Here is a 19340-nt window from a genome sequence, read left to right as displayed (position 1 = left end):
ACATTTTAAAAAGGACATTCAGAAGTTAGAGTCAGTTCAAAGGTGGGCAACTAGACTACTACAAGGAATGGAAGGCCTCCCATATGATGACAAGTTGAAAAAGTTATTAAGTGATTATTGGCTGCAATGGGGCTTTCTGGCTGGTGCCAGCCTCTCTTCTTAGCACACAGGAACCACAATCCCTACACCATGCTTCAATGGATTCTCTCATCCCAGCCCAGTAAAACTACATATTTTACACAGTCATAAGCAGCCAAAAGGGATCTATTCTATTCAATTGCAAATGATCTAGATAAGACTGAGAATAAGATACTGCACGGGACATAGCAGAGTTGGTCAAGTTGAGTGGAGATGAGTTTGCTATTTGGCACAGCTTTTTGCATCAATAAAGCAAGTAAAAGGTGTGAAAGATAAAAAAAGGGTGAAAGTGTGAAAAGTGAATTGGCCAAATTGAGGTGCATATAAAGTTTTTGCTTTCTTTCAATTCACTAATGGGGCTCATTTGAATCAGGTGAATTGAGTTCTGCTTTTGGAAACTGGGTTAAGAAGGGGTGCACCAGTCCTGGAGGTACTGCAATACCAGGTCAATGCGTGGAGTGGACAGAGCAAGATTTTTTCCATCTCCTTGTTCTAAAAATCCATTTAATATATGGTCCCCAGAGAGGGGACGTATCAGATATTAAACTGATAAGAACAGATTTAATTTTTTTTTTTTCTGTTTATCAGTAGGACTTCAAAATAACAAAGGTGATCGCCTCCCGTTGCCTGGGAACCGTCCAGGCACAAGAGGGCTATGTGTCACCAGAAGGCGCACACACTTCCTCAAGGCCGGCAGACGTGCAATCCCAGGCACCTTCCAGTACCGACCAAGGTAGCGTCCTCCGAAACTACACTTGATCTTAGCCAAAAGGCCGAGAAGCTATAACCCGAATTGGTTACGGCCTTGAGTGGCACCCTGGCCTATACCGGACACATCTTAGGGAGAGGGAGACAAACCCACGCCTACAGAAGACATTTTGTCACCCAAGCCAACCCTTGAAAAGGCTGTTTTGCAGAGCAAAAACAAGAAGAATGGTGCTTTTTGCAGCCGCCGCCCACTGCAATGAATCTGAATAACTCCTCCTTTTGGACACAAGCACCTCCCCTCCCCCTTGCAGTCTTTCCAATTCATGATACAAAAAGACGGACGGACAGGACAGGACAGGACAGGCTGCCTGACTTTCCGTCACTGCCACCCTTTGCCATCCTTGCCCGTAGAAAGCCCTTTCATCATCCCCAAACCCTAATCTTTTCCCTTCCCTTCCCAGATGCGTCTCACTCCCTTTCATTAGGAAGTGAGCGCAGCCTTTTCTCCGTTCTGCACATGCGCGACGTTAAACACAAATGCGCAGGCGTGCGTTCCATTACCCTCACTGCATTCCACTCCCATACAGGAAGTGGGCGCAGCTATTACTACGGTCGCACATAAAAGAACCCACGGCCACCACTGCACATAGCTGACTCCACCACAGGACACCCACTTCTACACCAACGCAGGTAAGACAGGATCGGCACCTCTATGCTCCCGTTACAATCAGGCTCAGTCACCATGTGATAACGCTCTCAACTCTTTAGTTGCAGGCTCCCCTTGCTTCACCTCCACTGGCTGTGCTGCCATTTCCTCTCCCACCTGGAAGGTATACTTTATTCCACTATTTTCCTGTTTCTCTCTTCCCCCTTTTCCCATAACCTACTTTTATCTGCATTTGTGGGGTATCTATATGCTATTTACATCATAGTTTTATTCATTAATATGGAAGGGAAGAGTGCCCATGAGAGTGTTGAACTGCGGAGAGCAAGAGATTAAGCTGCTCCGATTTGCCACCATTGATAAGCTGTTCTCAGTAGATATACATGCTATCCAAACAGCAGCATCCACCATTGCTTCAGCCCACCCATTCAGTGACAGCTCACCAAGTCAGCCAGAGGAGTGGTGTAAGGAATTACACGTAGGCACTGACTCCACACCTTCACATCACAAGAAGGGGGTCTACAGGCTAGTGCAAGAATACGAGCAAGTCTTCAGCAAACATCCGCTAGACTTTTGAAGAATAAAAGGGGTCAAACACTACATCCCCACAAGTGCACACCCACCCATCAAAGAGAGATATAAGCCAAAACTACCTGCACATTACCAGTGTACCAAGGACATGTTGAGCAACATGAAGGAGGCTGGGGTTATCCGTGACAGTTGTAGCCTCTGGGCAGCTCCGTTGGTCCTGTTAAAGAAGAAGGACAGCACCACTCCCCTGTATTGAGGAATAGCTAGCTGCATTGAGAACTGCAAATTATTTTTCTACCCTTGATCTCACTAGTCGCTATTGGCAAGTGTCCGTTGCTGAGGCAGACCGGGAGAAGACCGCCTTTGCCACCCCGATGGGTCTCTGCGAGTTCAAAAGCATGCCCTTCGAGCTGTGCAATTTGCCAGGAACCTTCCAGAGGCTGATGGAATGCTGCTTGGGACACCGAAACTTTGAAACGGTACTGCTATACCTTTATGATGTTATTGTTTATTCTAAAGCAAACAAGATTTTAGGGTGTATAAAAAGGGAGATTAGATCCGGTGATCCCAACGTATTGTTACCCCTCTATAAATTACTTGTAAGGCCACATCTGGAATATGGGGTAAAGTCCTGAGCAGGTTGATAACCATTGGTTTGAGCATGGTAGGGTGTAGTGCGCATCTTCCTGCATCGGTAAAAGCTGCAGAAGTCCTTGAAGATTTCCGCTTCAAAGGCTGTGCCTTGATCTGTGAGGACTCTCTCTGAGTAGCCATGAGGTCTGCATAAGTGTGCTTGGAAGACCTTCGCTGCAGTATGGGCCATTAGATCTTTGACTTGTACCACAACCATAAATCTCGAGTAGTTGTCTACCATCGTAAGTGCATACGTGAGCTCGCCTCGATATTCTGCAACAAAACTCCCTTTTTCGATTTCAGTTTCAGCAAACACTCCTCTTCCTGTAGAAAATTTTATCATTACCTAAGACAGTCATTCTAATGCATGACAATATTAAGGCAATTTAGTTAAAACTTGTTTTAACTCACCTTTAAGGGGATTGATGTATTTCATGGTCAATCCAGGTTTGTCAGTGATGGCACTGACATAATGTATGGCGTCTTTTTCGGGCGTTATCCTTTGCCTTTTCATTGTGAAAATCCAGTTGCCTATATCAAAGCAAATTCTACTACTTGTAAAGTATGCAGAAAATGAAATGTAGAACATATAACATCAACTGCTTAGGAACGCATCATAGGTTAGTACTTAAAAGGATATTGTCATGTTCTAGTCATAATGCAAGCTGGACATTTTTCATGTTACCCTGTAATCGCCGGCCTGTTCTAATGCTCACAAGCCAAGATATAGGCTCAGCTGCTAAGGCTTCCCTCTGCCTTCTGAATGAAACTTGAATATGTCTGGGTCACTGTGTATATAGCAGGTGCTCAGAAAAAATAAGAGTCAATTCAATAGAAATAGCTCTGGCACACTATAGTGATCAATAACGTAAGAAAAGAACTCTTGGAATGCTGAAAATTCTTTATTTGTGCAAAAGGATAATTCATCCAACGTTTCGACCTTGTTTTTAGGTCTTTATCAAGGATAAAGTTATCTAAGATCATAAAGGGTTACAAAACCATATAAACACGTAATTAGTACATAGTACAACATAACAGTACAATATATTGCTACTTGAGAGTACAATGGGTCAAATGACCATGATGCACATACAAAAAATTTTTCCAAAGCCATAGTGAAAACATTTGTACTGAGGAAAGAAAATTTCCACATGACCTATCTGGAGAAACATTCTGGATCAAACAACCAAAAATAGTCAAGCAGGTAAATACACACCTATATGGATAACAGGATGATATGTGTTCAATTGTATAGCGTCATTGCGATTAAGGTACAAATGGAAAACTTGCAATCCTATATAGTGAAGGAAATGAACACATATCATATCAAAGAACACAGGAACATGGGTGTGAGAAAAACCTCAATGTTTATACTTTGTTCTTTATAATGGTGTGAACATGTATATGTCTCAGTACCTTATGCACTTGAGAATTCTAGTGAGTAGATCATGAAAGCCTATTTCAGAACTGGAATCGGTAAATAATTGTAGGTGGAATCTAAATGAAAAGATGGTACAAGTGTTATCATGACACGTGGGCTATAACACAATGGACCGTGTGACAAAGAAGAAAGGAGAGAAAGAAGAGGAAGAAAATGCAACTACCTGTAACATTACGTGATAGTCACTGGTAAGTATCACTTGACAATTCAAGTGAAAAAGGATTCCTTTATTAAAGGGTTCTCAGTCGCCTCATGATCATGAAATACTAGGGTAAATGATATGAGAATGGGTAAGAAGCACCACTAAAGGAAATATGAGATGCAGGACATATATCTATAAACCCCTGAACTACATGATAGAAATAAAAATAAGAAAAAAGAAAAAAAAGAAGAAAGAAGAACACATAGAATGCGGAAAGAGAATGGGTACAACTACCTGAGTTACTGCAGGGAGGCCCCTGGTTGGTATTGTGAGGGTTAGTGGAATTCCTTCACTGAAGGGTTCTCAGTTGCCTCAGGTTCGTGAAAAATGCTATAGACAAATAATGCCCGGAGAAAAGGGGTTCATATACAGCGAATAATGGTAATACAAGGTACATGTGTCACATGTAATAGTATATATATATATATTGTACTAAGCTCTACACCAGAAATAGAAAGTAGTCCCTCTGCCTTCTGTCTAGGTGCCCTGAGTTATGTCCTGTAAACTGTCACAGGGACCCAGACACACATGTGTAGTAGGGGAATATCCCTGCTGAGATGCCAGTGCTAGAGCACTCGTTTGCTGTGGAGTTGAACGCTATGTGAGCAGTTCTTACCTTCAATGAGCAGAAGTCTCTTTTTTCAGATTTCAATATCTCTGTGGGTATCTGGCAGAAATATGGAATACTCTTTACTGCTAAGACCCTGTACACCACTCCCACTAAAGGGGGCTTTACACGCTGCGACATCGCTAATGCGGAGTCGTTGGGGTCACGGAATTTGTGACGCACATCCGGCCGCATTAGCGATGTTGCTGCGTGTTACACCGATGAGCGATTTTGCATCGCTGCAAAAACGTGCAAAATCGCTCATCGGTGACATGGGTCTCCATTCTCGATTATCGTTACTGCAGCAGTAACGATGTAGTTCGTCGCTCCTGCGGCAGCACACATCGCTCCGTGTGACACCGCAGAAACGAGGAACCTCTCCTTACCTGCCTCCCAGCCGCTATGAGGAAGGAAGGAGGTGGGCGGGATGTTCCGGCCACTCATCTCCGCCCCTCCGCTGCTATTGGGCGGTCGCTCAGTGACGTCGCTGTGACGCCGCACGGACCGCCCCCTTAGAAAGGAGGCGGTTCGCCGGTCACAGCGACGTCGCCGGGCAGGTAAGTATGTGTGACGGGTCTGGTCGGTGTTGTGCAGCATGGGCAGCGATTTGCCCGTGTCGCGCAACAGATGGGGGCGGGTATCCACACTAGCGATATCGGGACCGATATCGCAGTGTGTAAAGTAGCCTTTAATAAACTGTGTAAAGGATTTTAAGTAAAAATCCACAATAAACCAGCGCTAGATGGGTTTTTATAATTTTATTAATAGACCACAAATAAAAAAAATTTTGCTATCCTTGTTTCAAGACAGAGTATTTGATAATATACAATACACTGATTATTACTAAAACCAAGGACCACATAAAACAAGGACCACATAAAATAAAAAATGAAAGTAATGAGAATAAAATTCTTTTGTATAACCAATTAACTTCGAGGTGATACAATATTCACATTGATTTAGTTTTACCAGTCTAATGTAATGCCCCGGCCGGTGGCATATATTTTGTTTGGTTAATAATTTAGACTTATACAATGAAAGATGTACTATACCACCCCTGGCTAACTTACAAGTTTTAAGTTGTACAATATAAGTTTGCGACGTTATATTCGCCCCCAGGGCCTGGGGGAATAAACTTCACAACAACTTGACCGCAAAAAACACCCCGGATTTCTCCGTTGATTAGGCTGGAACCGCTATGTACAGGATTGACCTGTTAGACTTCCAGAGCGGACGTTTTGAGGCCAGTGGCCGCGACTAGTGCTGGCTCTGGGGGAGATGTATGGTTACCGACATCCCTCTTTACAGAACCTTTATAACACTTCACAAGGCCACAAACCAGCCGGTCCCGTATTCTCCCAAATGTACTTTCGAAATCAAGCAGTACGAAGCCACTGAAAGCACCAAGATGTTGGCTGCGGACAACAATAAGATCAGCGGTAACTACTCAGCCTCTCCAGCGGGCAGTCCAGACCGTATCCAGTGTCAGCTGACTGATTCCACACAGGAGGAAGTTGCTTGGCAGGTTAGCACCACACAAGGCTCCGATCCGCTTCCAAACGAGCAATGCAGAACCGCTGGAGGTACCAATGTATCCTGGTTGCAGACAAAGGAAATGTCAGCGGTAACCTCTCAACCTCTCCAGCAGGCAATCCGTACCGTGTCCAGTGGAAGCCGGTTGATTCCACACGAGGGAGAGATTACTTGGCAGGTTATCACCGCACAGGTGAGGTAGGCAAAAACAGAGTCCTGATCCGACGCGCGTTTCGGGGGCGTGTAACGGCCCCCTTCCTCAAGGATAACTCAGCTGTTGCCTAGAGCACTATTTATGCATATATTTAATTGGTTATAATTTGCATAAAATTAAACAATGTTTAAATTCAACCAACATTCAATGACCACTACATATATCAATTTGTGAAAGACCGTTCATAATAGCCATATAATATAATTATGTGCAAAGGTTTTTCTAAAGGTTTTTCTAAAAAGACCTATATATAGCCTTGCTTGTATCATCATATACTGGGAAGACAATGTGTATATATGCATATGCTTTTTTTCAACAATAAATTTAACAAAAGGACATCATAAAGGTGTAATATAAATTTGCTATAATATGAAAAGCCCCTTATATCTACATCAACCTTGGGCAAGTGAAGCACCAATTTTAATATATATTATGCATATATACACATATATCTCCATGACAATCGCTTTTTTTTTTTTTTTTTTTTTTTCCTTCTCTCCGTATTATTATCAGTACCTATTACTCCTCTACCTATAAAAATATAAATTAATTAAAAGCAAACAGTTCTATATCATTATTGAGTCCATATGGTTTCAAGGTGTTCAATTCAAAAATCCATTGGCTTTCTGCTCGTGACATTTTTTTAATGAAATCGCCACCTCTCCAATCCTTAGTTATTTTTTGTACGCCCCATACTTGGGATCCTTTAAAGGACCCTCCATGTTTTAACACATAATGTCTGGATAGGGGGTGCTTAGTACATTTATTTTTAACACTTCTAATGTGCTCACCCACCCTTTTCCATAGGGGTCTAATAGTTCTCCCAATGTATTTTTTCTGACAGGGACATTGAATGCAATATACTACTCCCTTTGATTGACATGTAATAAATTCTCTAATCATGACTTCTGACTGCCCCTGTAAGAAGGATTTCCGTGAAATATTTTTTGTATTCTTACATACTATACAGCTTTTGCATGGAAAAAAACCTTTCAGGCCAAATAATCCTCCCTTATTAGGTGCTGTAAGATTACGTATGGTGGGTGCCACTAAATTGCCAATATTGTTTGCCTTCCTATATATGAATATAACGTCGCAAACTTATATTGTACAACTTAAAACTTGTAAGTTAGCCAGGGGTGGTATAGTACATCTTTCATTGTATAAGTCTAAATTATTAACCAAACAAAATATATGCCACCGGCCGGGGCATTACATTAGACTGGTAAAACTAAATCAATGTGAATATTGTATCACCTCGAAGTTAATTGGTTATACAAAAGAATTTTATTCTCATTACTTTCATTTTTTATTTTATGTGGTCCTTGTTTTATGTGGTCCTTGGTTTTAGTAATAATCAGTGTATTGTATATTATCAAATACTCTGTCTTGAAACAAGGATAGCAAAAAACTTTTTATTTGTGGTCTATTAATAAAATTATAAAAACCCATCTAGCGCTGGTTTATTGTGGATTTTTACTTAAAATCCTTTACACAGTTTATTAAAGGCTACTTTACACACTGCGATATCGGTCCCGATATCGCTAGTGTGGATACCCGCCCCCATCTGTTGCGCGACACGGGCAAATCGCTGCCCATGCTGCACAACACCGACCAGACCCGTCACACATACTTACCTGCCCGGCGACGTCGCTGTGACCGGCGAACCGCCTCCTTTCTAAGGGGGCGGTCCGTGCGGCGTCACAGCGACGTCACTGAGCGACCGCCCAATAGCAGCGGAGGGGCGGAGATGAGTGGCCGGAACATCCCGCCCACCTCCTTCCTTCCTCATAGCGGCTGGGAGGCAGGTAAGGAGAGGTTCCTCGTTTCTGCGGTGTCACACGGAGCGATGTGTGCTGCCGCAGGAGCGACGAACTACATCGTTACTGCTGCAGTAACGATAATCGAGAATGGAGACCCATGTCACCGATGAGCGATTTTGCACGTTTTTGCAGCGATGCAAAATCGCTCATCGGTGTCACACGCAGCAACATCGCTAATGCGGCCGGATGTGCGTCACAAATTCCGTGACCCCAACGACTCCGCATTAGCGATGTCGCAGCGTGTAAAGCCCCCTTTAGTGGGAGTGGTGTACAGGGTCTTAGCAGTAAAGAGTATTCCATATTTCTGCCAGATACCCACAGAGATATTGAAATCTGAAAAAAGAGACTTCTGCTCATTGAAGGTAAGAATTGCTCACATAGCGTTCAACTCCACAGCAAACGAGTGCTCTAGCACTGGCATCTCAGCAGGGATATTCCCCTACTACACATGTGTGTCTGGGTCCCTGTGACAGTTTACAGGACATAACTCAGGGCACCTAGACAGAAGGCAGAGGGACTACTTTCTATTTCTGGTGTAGAGCTTAGTACAATATATATATATATATACTATTACATGTGACACATGTACCTTGTATTACCATTATTCGCTGTATATGAACCCCTTTTCTCCGGGCATTATTTGTCTATAGCATTTTTCACGAACCTGAGGCAACTGAGAACCCTTCAGTGAAGGAATTCCACTAACCCTCACAATACCAACCAGGGGCCTCCCTGCAGTAACTCAGGTAGTTGTACCCATTCTCTTTCCGCATTCTATGTGTTCTTCTTCTTTCTTCTTTTTTTTCTTTTTTCTTCTTTTTATTTCTATCATGTAGTTCAGGGGTTTATAGATATATGTCCTGCATCTCATATTTCCTTTAGTGGTGCTTCTTACCCATTCTCATATCATTTACCCTAGTATTTCATGATCCTGAGGCGACTGAGAACCCTTTAATAAAGGAATCCTTTTTCACTTGAATTGTCAAGTGATACTTACCAGTGACTATCACGTAATGTTACAGGTAGTTGCATTTTCTTCCTCTTCTTTCTCTCCTTTCTTCTTTGTCACACGGTCCATTGTGTTATAGCCCACGTGTCATGATAACACTTGTACCATCTTTTCATTTAGATTCCACCTACAATTATTTACCGATTCCAGTTCTGAAATAGGCTTTCATGATCTACTCACTAGAATTCTCAAGTGCATAAGGTACTGAGACATATACATGTTCACACCATTATAAAGAACAAAGTATAAACATTGAGGTTTTTCTCACACCCATGTTCCTGTGTTCTTTGATATGATATGTGTTCATTTCCTTCACTATATAGGATTGCAAGTTTTCCATTTGTACCTTAATGGCAATGACGCTATACAATTGAACACATATCATCCTGTTATCCATATAGGTGTGTATTTACCTGCTTGACTATTTTTGGTTGTTTGATCCAGAATGTTTCTCCAGATAGGTCATGTGGAAATTTTCTTTCCTCAGTACAAATGTTTTCACTATGGCTTTGGAAAAATTTTTTGTATGTGCATCATGGTCATTTGACCCATTGTACTCTCAAGTAGCAATATATTGTACTGTTATGTTGTACTATGTACTAATTACGTGTTTATATGGTTTTGTAACCCTTTATGATCTTAGATAACTTTATCCTTGATAAAGACCTAAAAACAAGGTCGAAACGTTGGATGAATTATCCTTTTGCACAAATAAAGAATTTTCAGCATTCCAAGAGTTCTTTTCTTACGTTATTGATCACTATAGTGTGCCAGAGCTATTTTTATTGAATTGACTCTTATTTTTTCTGAGCACCTGCTATATACACAGTGACCCAGACATATTCAAGTTTCATTCAGAAGGCAGAGGGAAGCCTTAGCAGCTGAGCCTATATCTTGGCTTGTGAGCATTAGAACAGGCCGGCGATTACAGGGTAACATGAAAAATGTCCAGCTTGCATTATGACTAGAACATGACAATATCCTTTTAAGTACTAACCTATGATGCGTTCCTAAGCAGTTGATGTTATATGTTCTACATTTCATTTTCTGCATACTTTACAAGTAGTAGAATTTGCTTTGATATAGGCAACTGGATTTTCACAATGAAAAGGCAAAGGATAACGCCCGAAAAAGACGCCATACATTATGTCAGTGCCATCACTGACAAACCTGGATTGACCATGAAATACATCAATCCCCTTAAAGGTGAGTTAAAACAAGTTTTAACTAAATTGCCTTAATATTGTCATGCATTAGAATGACTGTCTTAGGTAATGATAAATATTTTCTACAGGAAGAGGAGTGTTTGCTGAAACTGAAATCGAAAAAGGGAGTTTTGTTGCAGAATATCGAGGCGAGCTCACGTATGCACTTACGATGGTAGACAACTACTCGAGATTTATGGTTGTGGTACAAGTCAAAGATCTAATGGCCCATACTGCAGCGAAGGTCTTCCAAGCACACTTATGCAGACCTCATGGCTACTCAGAGAGAGTCCTCACAGATCAAGGCACAGCCTTTGAAGCGGAAATCTTCAAGGACTTCTGCAGCTTTTACCGATGCAGGAAGATGCGCACTACACCCTACCATGCTCAAACCAATGGTTATCAACCTGCTCAGGACTTTACCCCATATTCCAGATGTGGCCTTACAAGTGATTTATAGAGGGGTAACAATACGTTGGGATCACCGGATCTAATCTCCCTTTTTATACACCCTAAAATCTTGTTTGCTTTAGAATAAACAATAACATCATAAAGGTATAGCAGTACCGTTTCAAAGTTTCGGTGTCCCAAGCAGCATTCCATCAGCCTCTGGAAGGTTCCTGGCAAATTGCACAGCTCGAAGGGCATGCTTTTGAACTCGCAGAGACCCATCGGGGTGGCAAAGGCGGTCTTCTCCCGGTCTGCCTCAGCAACGGACACTTGCCAATAGCGACTAGTGAGATCAAGGGTAGAAAAATAATTTGCAGTTCTCAATGCAGCTAGCTATTCCTCAATACAGGGGAGTGGTGCTGTCCTTCTTCTTTAACAGGACCAACGGAGCTGCCCAGAGGCTACAACTGTCACGGATAACCCCAGCCTCCTTCATGTTGCTCAACATGTCCTTGGTACACTGGTAATGTGCAGGTAGTTTTGGCTTATATCTCTCTTTGATGGGTGGGTGTGCACTTGTGGGGATGTAGTGTTTGACCCCTTTTATTCTTCAAAAGTCTAGCGGATGTTTGCTGAAGACTTGCTCGTATTCTTGCACTAGCCTGTAGACCCCCTTCTTGTGATGTGAAGGTGTGGAGTCAGTGCCTACGTGTAATTCCTTACACCACTCCTATGGCTGACTTGGTGAGCTGTCACTGAATGGGTGGGCTGAAGCAATGGTGGATGCTGCTGTTTGGATAGCATGTGTATCTACTGAGAACAGCTTATCAATGGTGGCAAATCGGAGCAGCTTAATCTCTTGCTCTCCGCAGTTCAACACTCTCATGGGCACTCTTCCCTTCCATATTAATGAATAAAACTATGATGTAAATAGCATATAGATACCCCACAAATGCAGATAAAAGTAGGTTATGGGAAAAGGGGGAAGAGAGAAACAGGAAAATAGTGGAATAAAGTATACCTTCCAGGTGGGAGAGGAAATGGCAGCACAGCCAGTGGAGGTGAAGCAAGGGGAGCCTGCAACTAAAGAGTTGAGAGCGTTATCACATGGTGACTGAGCCTGATTGTAACGGGAGCATAGAGGTGCCGATCCTGTCTTACCTGCGTTGGTGTAGAAGTGGGTGTCCTGTGGTGGAGTCAGCTATGTGCAGTGGTGGCCGTGGGTTCTTTTATGTGCGACCGTAGTAATAGCTGCGCCCACTTCCTGTATGGGAGTGGAATGCAGTGAGGGTAATGGAACGCACGCCTGCGCATTTGTGTTTAACGTCGCGCATGTGCAGAACGGAGAAAAGGCTGCGCTCACTTCCTAATGAAAGGGAGTGAGACGCATCTGGGAAGGGAAGGGAAAAGATTAGGGTTTGGGGATGATGAAAGGGCTTTCTACGGGCAAGGATGGCAAAGGGTGGCAGTGACGGAAAGTCAGGCAGCCTGTCCTGTCCTGTCCTGTCCGTCCGTCTTTTTGTATCATGAATTGGAAAGACTGCAAGGGGGAGGGGAGGTGCTTGTGTCCAAAAGGAGGAGTTATTCAGATTCATTGCAGTGGGCGGCGGCTGCAAAAAGCACCATTCTTCTTGTTTTTGCTCTGCAAAACAGCCTTTTCAAGGGTTGGCTTGGGTGACAAAATGTCTTCTGTAGGCGTGGGTTTGTCTCCCTCTCCCTAAGATGTGTCCGGTATAGGCCAGGGTGCCACTCAAGGCCGTAACCAATTCGGGTTATAGCTTCTCGGCCTTTTGGCTAAGATCAAGTGTAGTTTCGGAGGACGCTACCTTGGTCGGTACTGGAAGGTGCCTGGGATTGCACGTCTGCCGGCCTTGAGGAAGTGTGTGCGCCTTCTGGTGACACATAGCCCTCTTGTGCCTGGACGGTTCCCAGGCAACGGGAGGCGATCACCTTTGTTATTTTGAAGTCCTACTGATAAACAGAAAAAAAAAAAATTAAATCTGTTCTTATCAGTTTAATATCTGATACGTCCCCTCTCTGGGGACCATATATTAAATGGATTTTTAGAACAAGGAGATGGAAAAAATCTTGCTCTGTCCACTCCACGCATTGACCTGGTATTGCAGTACCTCCAGGACTGGTGCACCCCTTCTTAACCCAGTTTCCAAAAGCAGAACTCAATTCACCTGATTCAAATGAGCCCCATTAGTGAATTGAAAGAAAGCAAAAACTTTATATGCACCTCAATTTGGCCAATTCACTTTTCACACTTTCACCCTTTTTTTTATCTTTCACACCTTTTACTTGCTTTATTGATGCAAAAAGCTGTGCCAAATAGCAAACTCATCTCCACTCAACTTGACCAACTCTGCTATGTCCCGTGCAGTATCTTATTCTCAGTCTTATCTAGATCATTTGCAATTGAATAGAATAGATCCCTTTTGGCTGCTTATGACTGTGTAAAATATGTAGTTTTACTGGGCTGGGATGAGAGAATCCATTGAAGCATGGTGTAGGGATTGTGGTTCCTGTGTGCTAAGAAGAGAGGCTGGCACCAGCCAGAAAGCCCCATTGCAGCCAATAATCACTTAATAACTTTTTCAACTTGTCATCATATGGGAGGCCTTCCATTCCTTGTAGTAGTCTAGTTGCCCACCTTTGAACTGACTCTAACTTCTGAATGTCCTTTTTAAAATGTGGAGCCCAAAACTGGTTCCCATATTCCAGATGTAGCCTTACAAGTGATTTATAGAGGTGTAACAATACGTTGGGATCACGGGATCTAATCTCCCTTTTTATACACCCTAAAATCTTGTCCCAATCAGCATTCCATCAGCCTCTGGAAGGTTCCTGGCGCATTGCACAGCTCGAAGGGCATGCTTTTGAACTCGCAGAGACCCATAGGGGTGGCGAAGGCGGTCTTCTCCCGGTCTGCCTCAGCAACGGACACTTGCCAATAGTGACTAGTGAGATCAAGGGTAGAAAAATAATTTGCAGTTCTCAATGCAGCTAGCAATTCCTCAATACGGGGAGTGGTGCCGTCCTTCTTTTTTAACAGGATCAACAGAGCTGCCCAAAGGCTACAACTGTCACGGATAACCCCAGCCGCCTTCATGTTGCTCAACATGTCCTTGGTACACTGGCAATGTGAAGGTGGTATTGGCTTATAGCTCTCTTTGATGGGTGGGTGTGCACCTGTGGGGATGTGGTGTTGGACCCCTTTTATTCCCCCAAAATCTAGCGGGCTTCCCACCGGTAACCCGCTCCCCAGCTTGGATGGATGCTGAGGGAGCCCCTTTTGCCCGCAGGCTCTGGCCCTGGGAACTGTAGCCTTGGCGGTGACTGTGCTTCCCTCTACGGTGTGAGCTGTTGCCTTCAATCGGGTCTTGACTGCTGGGAAACCCTGGAGGTTCCTGTCGCTAACGGATTTGACCGGTTTTACGGCGACTCCTAGCCTGGTCGGGGTCCGTAGGCCCTGCCGGATGGTGCTGGCTTCTCTTCACTCCCCGATCTGGTACCGGCGGGCCACCGCCCATCCCCGGTCCGTACGGTTCACTCCAATCAGCCTCTCCTGCAGAAGGTCACCACCGTCTGCCAACCTTGCTGAGTGCCCGGGCCACACACCCGGACACGGTCAGTCTCCTCTTCACTTCTCTAACTCCAAAACTGATGTCTAATCTGACTCCTTTTCCCGCCTCCAGGACTGTGAACTCCTCGGTGGGTGGGATCAACCACCTGGCCCACCCCCTGGTGTGGACATCAGCCCCTGGAGGAAGGCAACTAGGATTTGTGTTTAGCTTCGGTGTGCCTAGCCGGAGTGTAGAGTGTGTTGGTGTAGTACCTGTGACGACCTGGCTTGTCCAGGGCGCCACATTCCCCTATAGTAAAATGCAGACCGTCCGCGGGCTGCCCGTCCATCACCGGTTTTATTTTCACAACTGAAAAAGAATAAAACGGTAAAACATGTAAAAGCATCATAAACATTTTACAACGGTACAGCTTCCGCTCTTCTCCCACCCAAACAACCTGGCCCTGATGCTGCCCCTAAGAAGCGGGCAGCACCCCTTGACCCCAGTCCAGCACCAAGTTGCCCGAGCGGGTTCTGTCTCTTTCAGGGGGCCCACGTCCAAGGGGACCCCTGAACCCCCGGAGGATCGCCACCGGTTACGGTAGTGGCGGGCCTAGGCCATCCCTTTCCTCCAGGCCCATCCTCCCAAATCAGCCTCTCCGGAGGCGGTAACGGTGTCAAGCCAACAAACATTTTTATTTACATTGCACTAAGTTTGTGGTTGCCCTGCAAGTTCTCGGGCTTGTCCGTAAGCAGTTCCTTACGCAATGGTTGCACAGTCCCTACGGGGACAACAGTTGCCGGCAACGGCCGGTTTAATCACGGTTCAATCAGGTAAACTTCTTTGGTTGATCATCTTGACTTATCATTTAAAACTTTCAAACTGGTACACTCAACACATAAAGCCCCCCCCTTTTAAAGAGTAGTTTCCCTGTACCTAAGTGGGGGTCTACCTAGGTTGGGGCGAGTGGACCTTCGGGGTCCGGTGTCAGTGGTGACAGGCAGTGGGGCAGAGGGAACAGTCAGTTCCTCCTCCCTGCTATCATGTGGGGCAGGCGGAGGCGTAGGGGAGCTGGGTACAGGTACCTCCCTGGGCACTGGCTCGCGGTTAACCGTTTCCATCATTTCTTCATCCACGGGTTGTGGGAACAGTATCACTGGAAGGATCACCGCACCGTTCTGTGTAGGCCAGTCTGCTGGAAAATCACCCATCATGGTGTGGATTACCTCTTTTTCCTTCTCCACTGGACTGGGAACTGGAGCCTCATCCGCTACTCTCAATGCTGGTGGGCACTTCTTCAGGTGGTCTCGGGAAACCGTGGCCAAAGTCCCCCCCTGGTCACGGCTGATCTGGTAGGCCTTCCCATTCTCCCATCCTGTGGGCTGGACTACATACGGGTTTTTTTCCCATTGATCATCCAGCTTGTGGGCCCTTCTTTTCCGCTTCAGCACTACATCCCCAGGTTGGAAGGAACCGGCAGGCGCCTTCTTGTTGAAGCACTGCTCCTGTTGTCCCCGACTCCGGCACAAGTTCTTTTCAACATACTCCTGGACCTGTCGGTACTGTGTCCTCCGCCGAGTGTCCCATTCAGCTGTCGACAGGAGTGCTTCTGAAGCTTCCAAGCCCATTTCCAGATCCACTGGTAGCCGGCCGGGACGAGCTCTCATCAGGTATGCTGGAGTGCATTTCGTAGAGCTGGAAGGGATGTTGTTGTACATATCGACCAGGTCAGGTAGCTTCTCCAGCCACAGGTTCCGCTCTTCCAGTGGTAACGTCTTGAGGAGGCCCAGGACCAAGTGGTTCATCTTTTCACAAATGCCATTGGTTTGGGCGTGGTAAGGCGTGGTCCGGATTTTCTTGCAGCCGTACAACTGGCAGAATTCCTGGAATACCTCTGCTTCAAAGGCCGGACCCTGGTCGGTAAGCACCCTCTCCGGGTACCAATGCGGTCAACAGAAATAAGCCTGGAAAGCCTTAGCAGCGGTGCGGCCGGTTAAGTCCTTAACTGGGACAACCACCAGGAACCTCGAGTAGTGGTCTACGATGGTCAGAGCGTAGGTGTACCCACTTCGGCTGGGGGTGAGCTTTACATGGTCAAGGGCAACCAGCTCCAGCGGTTGGTGTGTAATGATCGGGTGTAGGGGTGCCTTCTGGCTGGCCTCGTCCTTCCTTCTCAATGCGCAAGGGCCACATTCTCGGCACCAGGCCTCCACAGATTCCCGCATTCCACTCCAATAGAACCGCTCTCTTAACAACATCTCTAGCTTCTTCCACCCGAAGTGCACTGCACCATCATGGTATGCTTGCAGGACGGTGGGCACGTTAGCCTGGGGAATCACCAGCTGGCGGATCTTCTCGTGAGTCTTTGGATTAATCAGCTCGCGATACAACTTCCCCTGGTGTAGGTATAGCCGGGTCCGTTCTTGCCACAGACGTTGGGCTTCGGCAGGGGCAGCAGGGTCTATCCCAGCAGAACCCTGTTCCACTAGAGTCTTGACCAGGCGGACAGCAGGTGCCTGGTCCTGAGCTTCCTGCCAGTCCTGTCGGGGCAGCGGATCCAGGTTCACCCGTTGTTGGTAGACGTGCACCTTCTCAGTGAATGGCCGGTGAAATGCAGGCAACTCGATCTCTTCGAGGTCATCATCCTCTGGCCCCTCTTCCGACAGGTGGGGCATCCGGGAGAGTGCATTGGCATTGACGTTGGTACGGCCGGCCCGGTACTTGATGGTGAAATCGTAGTTGGCTAACCTGGTCACCCACCGCTGCTCCAACGCGCCCAGCTTGGCCGTATCTAGATGGGTCAGCAGGTTATTGTCTGTGTACGCGGTGAACTTGGCTGCTGCCAGGTAATGGCGGAACCGCTCGGTGATAGCCCACACCAGTGCCAAGAGCTCAAGCTTGAAGGAGATGTAGTTCTCAGGGTTCCTCTCAGTCGGTCGGAGTTTTCGGCTAGCATAAGCTATTACCTTTTCCCTTCTGTCTTGGACCTGGGATAGAACAGCCCCCAAGCCCACATTGCTGGCGTCGGTGTAGAGGATGAATGGGCGGCTGTAGTCAGGGTACGCTAGGATTTCCTCTCCGGTCAGGGCTGTTCTCAGCTGGCGGAAGGATTCCTCATGCTTTTCTTCCCACACCAATGGGGCTACTAGGGATCTACCACCCTTGGTCTGTCCTACGAGGAGGTCTTGCATGGGGGCAGCCATCTTTGTGTACCCCTTAATGAAGCGACGGTAATATCCCACCAGGCCCAGAAACTGCCTCACTTCCCTCACTGTGGTCGGTCTCGGCCAGTCTTGGATGGCGGTGATCTTCTCGGGGTTGGGGGCGACACCTTCCGCACCAACCACATGTCCTAGGTACTGCACTCTGGGTTTCAGCAGATGACACTTTGAGGGCTTCAACTTCATCCCATACTTGGCAAGGGACGCGAACACCTCGGCTAGGTGCTCCAGGTGGGCTTCATACGTCTGTGAGTACACAATCACATCATCCAAGTACAGCAAAACGGTCCCATAGGCAGTCTTCTCTCGGTCTTCCGGTGCCACGGCCACCTGCCAGTACCCGCTGGTGAGGTCAAGGGTGGAGAAGTAGTTAGCGGTTCTCAGCGAGGCCAGGGACTCTTTGATGCGGGGCAGAGGGTAAGCATCCTTATGCGTTATCTGGTTAATCTTCCGGTAATCCACACACATCCGCATGGTGCCATCCTTCTTCTTAACCAGCACCAACGGAGCAGCCCAGGGACTACAGCTGTCCCTAATAACCCCTGCCTCCTTCATGTTCCTCAATATGTCTTTGGCGCATTGGTAGTGCGCAGGGGGAATAGGCCTGTATCTCTCTTTAATAGGGGAGTGTGTACCGGTAGGGATGTGGTGTTGAACCCCTTTAATCTGCCCAAAATCTAGAGGGTGCTTGCTAAAAACCCGCTCATACTCCTGTACCACCCGGTATACCCCTTCCTTGTGGTGTATGGGGGTATCATCAGTGCCGACATGTAGCTCTCGATACCACTCGCCTAACTCCCCCAGGGATGAGTGGGAACCGGCAGCAGGCGGTGTGACCGGGGGAACGGCTTCATGGATCGTGTGGGGATCTAGAGTGAGCAATTTGGCAAGGGTAGCGTACCGGGTGGTGCATGAATGCACACATATTGGTTTTATAATCTTATTGTATTACTTTATATTCTTATTTCACTTGTGCATATCTCCACCATAATCCTGGCTAAGAAATATAGCTTTTTTTGGGGTACACAGGTAGTAAGGTCTTCTTTCTATTTCTTTAGGGGTGATATAGCCTGGTGGAACTCTAGACCTCTAACATTATATATGCACCCTTTTTCTTTATGGTTCTTGGACACCTTATAACATTCTTCCATACATATATATCTTTCTCATAAATTATAAATAATTAGGCATTTTTATATATTTTATTTACATTTTCATAAATAACTTTTTACAAAGCATGGGGGACATTCTCACATACATATAATTTTCATGTACGCATTCTGAAAATTTACGCATAAACCGTACACACTCCTTTTTGTAACAATTTCTATAACTCATTCGCTGAACTCTCATCCCGGATATTCATTCTTACACCGAATTTCCTGTTATAACACAACATTCATGATTTTTATTCAATTTATTTTTATTTTTTAGGTTTATTAGTAGTGATGA

At 45.7% G+C, this 19340-nt stretch overlaps 2 pseudogenes; one reads left to right on the top strand and one right to left on the bottom strand.

The window, feature by feature from the left end:
* Positions 1-546: 546 nt before the first annotated feature.
* LOC142255479 (U2 spliceosomal RNA) lies at positions 547-752 on the bottom strand (annotated as a pseudogene).
* Positions 753-13043: 12291 nt separating this feature from the next.
* Positions 13044-13249, top strand: LOC142255478 (U2 spliceosomal RNA; annotated as a pseudogene).
* Positions 13250-19340: the final 6091 nt, after the last annotated feature.

The sequence above is a fragment of the Anomaloglossus baeobatrachus genome, chromosome 10, assembly GCF_048569485.1.
Source record: "Anomaloglossus baeobatrachus isolate aAnoBae1 chromosome 10, aAnoBae1.hap1, whole genome shotgun sequence".
NCBI lineage: Eukaryota > Metazoa > Chordata > Amphibia > Anura > Aromobatidae > Anomaloglossus > Anomaloglossus baeobatrachus.
The sequence above is the reverse complement of the archived record's forward strand: the minus strand, read 5'-3'. Positions and strand labels throughout refer to the sequence as shown.